General features: G+C 33.6%; 1 pseudogene; it reads right to left on the reverse strand.

Annotated features, from left to right (window-relative positions):
• Positions 1-268: 268 nt before the first annotated feature.
• LOC101577239 overlaps positions 269-5,365 on the reverse strand; it is a 12,165-nt pseudogene continuing 7,068 nt past the window's right edge.

The following is a 5,365-nucleotide window of genomic DNA, read 5'->3' on the forward strand; positions in this document are numbered from 1 at the left end:
AATTCTCTGGGATCTCAAATTAACAACAGTAATTTTCTTTTTTTTTTTTTTTTTTTGGCGCAATGATAATCAGATTTTATTTTTAAAGCATATCAGTGCTTTAAACGATTTAAATACACAAATGTTCACCAGCCAGGTTTCCTTGCCTGTACAGGACACAACTAAGTATTAAGAATATTTATCATAAGCAGATACATCAGGGTTCCAAGTGCTGGATGAGGATTTTAAATGTTTGCTCCATATGATGTCTTCCATTAACCTGAAGCCTTTACTTTATTTTAGCAAAACACTCATCACTTTTATCTGCTGCCATTGCATCATCCAACAATTTGTTTCCCTCTGGATCCATCTTAGAAAGTTCTCAAAATGCTTCATCTCCAACAGAACAAATTTCATGTCCCTAAGGGTCAGCCAGGATGATGACTTGTACTGTTGCCTTCCCAGGGGTATCGAGGCTTACAATGGGAATCAAGATCTTCTGATTCTCCCTTCTCATCAAATCTTCTATGTCTGGCAACTCTTTTTGGGGACAAGAAAAGGCAGTTCTTCCAGAAGCTGCTGCATAATCAGCTGAGCTCTTGATGCCCTGGAGTTCCAGCTTAGGGTGGTTCTTAGCATAGCCCAGCAATTCCCTCTGCTTTTCTTCATCTTGTTCATATATGTTCATTTCCAAGAGAGTAGACAGTAGTTCAGGGATTTCTGAAGATGAGACACTGCTAGATTTGCTTTTAATACAGAATTTGACTGAGGTAGAACCTGATTCTGCAAATAGAATTTATATCCTTCTGGGCTTCAATTTAAATAACTCCTTCAGCAATTTCAATTAGTGGCCACTCCAGTTTCCTGGCATTCTTGACAACTTGGCTAGAAGCAGGTGTAATTCCCACGAAGTCATTGCCAAGCTTGTAGTCTCCAATGCCACAATTATAAGTCAGCTCCATAACAAAATGGTCATCCTTGGGCCCAAACCCCACCATTGTTTTACTCCATTTCCCATCGTCAGGCCCATTACGTGCAGCTTTGCACCCTTCTTCAAATTCTTCATGCCGCAGAACCTTCATCCCCAGGACATACCAAAGGAAATGCGTCATCTGGAAGTGATTTCCTGCTCTGAACAAGAAATGCAAAGCTTGGAGAGAAGTCACGTCTTCCAAAACCCAAGCATCTTCACCAAACAGCAAGGTAACAGACACCGAACTGTGTTAGATATATTTTAAACTTTTTAACTTTATTATTGTATTTCCATATACCTTAGGGAATGTGTTTCAAAGATTGATCTAGAAATTTCTTAGACTTAAATGAATAACCACCTTATGACCCAGTACTTCTATTCCTACAAATTTACACAAAAGAAATAAAACTTGCAATCCAAAATAGAATCATAGAAGAATGTTCATAAAAGCTTTATTCAAAATAGCCCAAACTTGAAAACAACTCTATGTCCATTATCAGGAAAATAGAAACATGAATTTTGACATTTTCAAGCAATATAACAAGATTACTGAGTGAAAGAAATCTGCATTAGAAAGTATGTGGCTGAAAACTGAATTTATATTATTCTTTTATAAATAGGCAGAATGGGTCCAGGGATATAGCTAAGCAGCATAAGTGCCTGCTTGGCAAGCACAAGGGTCTGAGTTTGATCCCCAGTACAGAAAAAAAAAAAAGGCAGAATTAACCTAAAAGAAAAAATACAGGGCAGCGATAAACTCCTTGGTAGTGTTGAAGATAGAGGTATGATTGGCTGAGGAGTATGAAGTAAGGGAAATATTCCATATTTTGATTAAGGTTTGCATTATACAGGTACATACATTTGATGAAATAATCAAATGATGCACTCAACTCCAATATATATAAATTTTACTTCAATAAGAAGCCATAAGTAAATGTCATTATTTATAATATATGAAATGTTACATACAAAAATTGATATAATTAATGTATTTGCAAAATAATACAATGTATTCTGCATTCTAAATTATCTAAGTATGAAGAATACGCATGTACAATTCCACCTGAATCATGAAAAATAATATAAAGAAAATTTTTATAGCTAATGAAAGAAAAAAAAGTACAAGTTTAAGTATTATTTATAAAGTTCAACTTTTCTCTATGCTTGACAATTCCCTTAATAGAATGAGGAAAACTTATTTATCTTCCTCTAACATTTGATTCTTTTCTTATGCCTTGATTGAAATCTTTTATATCTACAGTTACTTTGAAAAACTTTTATGTTTCTATCTGAATTATCACCTTAATGTGCTCTCTTTGCAGAACATATACTGAATTATTGTCTTAAATTTTTAAGTTCTGAGTGCAGTTGTTTCATAGGTCTAATGACTCTCACTTATAGTGAATTTTCCTTGTAGATTAAATTATATATCAAACTCACTTTTTATTAAGTATGATTAACAAAGAAAAATATAGTTAAGGCTAAACATCATATTTTGATATATGTACATTGTGAAATTCATACTACAAGCAAGCTAATTTATGTCCATCAAATCATCACATCAGGTAACCAAGAATCTCACCTTGGATTAGAGTATCATTCTAACCCTATCTCATTTCTTCTCTATAAATGGTCCTAAAGTTCAGAATCCTGATTATCAGAATAGAAAAACAGCTGAACAGCAAAAAGCTTTCAATTGTTCATCAAACTTCACTTACTCTCTACATATTAACTCCCATTTCTACAAGCTCTGCAAATCTGGTGGTTGGTGACAAGAGAGTGTTTATGATTTTAAGGTTTATATTGCCATAATTTGAAGTCACTCTTTCTATACATGTTGGTTATCATGAGGGTCTGGTCTTACAATGTAACTGACTTATGTCATCAATAGTTTATATAGCACTTCCTTTATGGTAATAATTAGCACACGGTGAATGCATGATTTTCATTGCAAATTGAAAATAATTCATAAAATGTAAATGCTATGTTAAAAATAACAATTGATTTTTAAATTTGAGGTCCTAGTTAGTTCTCACAATAAATTGTGGATTAGGTAATGCTAGTCGATTTAGTACACTACACGGTATAATTTCATCAAGTAAAATACATTTTCCAAATTCAGACATCTAGCAGTTGATTTGATTTTCAAAGACCTCCCTTCATTCTAGGATCTACAATACTATATAAATTATTAGAATGAACTAAAACTGGAAGAACTGAATAAATAAATAACTAAAACATGAATTAACAGAATTTTTAAAAAATAATTTTATTGAGAAAAAATAGCAATGAGACAGTTTCAAAAACAATGAGTAGGACAGTTTCAATAATTAGTATATTACATATAGTTGGCTTCTTAGTGGTTATTCACAGTACAAGATGTAGATATGATATGCTGTCTACAAACACTTTTAGAACAAATTGTTCTCATTGAATTAAGAGAAAGTAGCTGTATATCTATCTTAACTATTTTGAATACACAGATACAAAATGGTCCTTCATTTGTATCTCCTTTTTTTGATTAGTTTTCTCAGAGAAGGCTATTCCATTGTTATTTAAATATTCTAGGTGCATGAATTCAGCAAAATGTTCCAATATAGTGCAGTAGTCCATAATAGTAGTGGGTTTTTCATAGGACTTGCAATGGCAGAAGTTGTTGACTTGAGCTTTTTACAGATCAGCATATTAATATGGCTTTACTTTCTATACTTCATTTTTAGACTTTGTTGCAGAATGCTTAAGACCAAGATAAAGTAAGAACTATATAACAGGAAATGTAACTTTTGTATGTGACAAGGTCAGCCAAACTCCCTCAGGATTTATCCTGAAACCCTGTACCGCAGTTTGTAGATCCTTTGTCAGTGTCAGCCATGTGGCTGAGTCACGGCCATTGCTTGACCAATTTTCTATCTGTGAAAGCCTGAAAAAATGTTTTCTCTCCATATGACTCTCCTTAGGCACACTCCCCATCACTGATCACTTTCCTCTGTGACCCCATAATCTCTTTGATCAGAAAATTTGGGGAAAAACTGAATTACATGACGTTACACTATTGGTTTTTCTATGTACTGAGTCTTCACTGAATTAAAATGCTAGGGTCAAAATGTTGGCTGTCCTTGCATCCCTCCTTTTTCTCTAATTCTTGGACTGGAAATTTAGGTTTTTGACCCTCCAGAAGAGAAGATTATTATTATTATCCTGCAACATGGGCAATTGAGCTTAACCTCATGATCTGTCTGAATATCAAATTTTTTAGACATAACATGGAACAGGTATTTTCCATTAAGTATTGAGATGTTAAATTTTAACTACCTACAGTATGTGAAGAAAAAAATGAATAAAAAATATTATAAAAATAGGAATAAGCAATTGCATATTTTTGCTTAGAAATTTAGAAATCTAATCATATACAGCATTGAAGCAGGACAATCCTAGGACAAGTTTTTTTCTTGTTTTCATTTATTACTTTTTTAAAAACAGAAATTTACTTCAAACACAGTATGCCACTAATTGATATGATTAGACAAGCATTAGGTATATAGAAGAATGACAGACATTCCAAGAATGACACTAGTATTCCACATTATTATCTTTAGTGCAGTTGCTTAGTTCACAGTTATCAGCATATGTAGTTAGTTGGGGTGATAATCCTACCAAATGACTGCTAGTTTCAAAAACATCCTTAAGATTCTCAAGATCATTGTCTTAACCATCTTGTGCATATAAATACATGGCTTTGCCCCTGTCATGTTTTCTAGCTCTTCTTCTTGCCCTCTCTTCATTGTCTAATCCTTCAGTTCTCACTTTCCTTCTAATTGTGTTATACATTTCTATTTTTATTTCTTCTTCTGAGTTCTTATACTAGGAAGAATATAAGGTATTTAGACATGTGCATCTGGTATATTTCACTTAGGAATATATCTTCAATTTGCATCAACTTAAATATAAATGCTTCAAGTTTATCAATCTTTATAGCTGAGTAATACTCCATTATTTAAAAATACATCTTTTTCATCCATCCCTCAGGTGACAGGCATCTTGATTGTTACCAAGATTTGGCTATCACAAATTATGCTGCTATAAACATATGTGCACATATATCACTATGATATGGCATTTGGAGTTCCTCTAGGAAAATTCCCCATAGAGGAATAGCTGGTTTGAATGGGATTTCCAGTTCTGGTTTTTTAAGGAGAATCCACACTGATTTCCATAATGGTTGCAACAGTCTACATTCCCACCCTCAGTGGAGAAGGGTTCCTTTTACCCCACAGACTCTCCATTTTTTGCTGGCTGATTTCTTTATTAAAGACATTCTAGGGGCCGAGGAGATGGCTCAGTGGAATAAGCACTTCTCCGGCAAGCACAAAGGCCTGAGTTCAATCCCCGGTTCCACCAAAAAAAAAAAAAAAA

This window comes from Octodon degus, unplaced genomic scaffold, assembly GCF_000260255.1.
Source record: "Octodon degus isolate 3935 unplaced genomic scaffold, OctDeg1.0 scaffold00152, whole genome shotgun sequence".
Taxonomy (NCBI): domain Eukaryota; kingdom Metazoa; phylum Chordata; class Mammalia; order Rodentia; family Octodontidae; genus Octodon; species Octodon degus.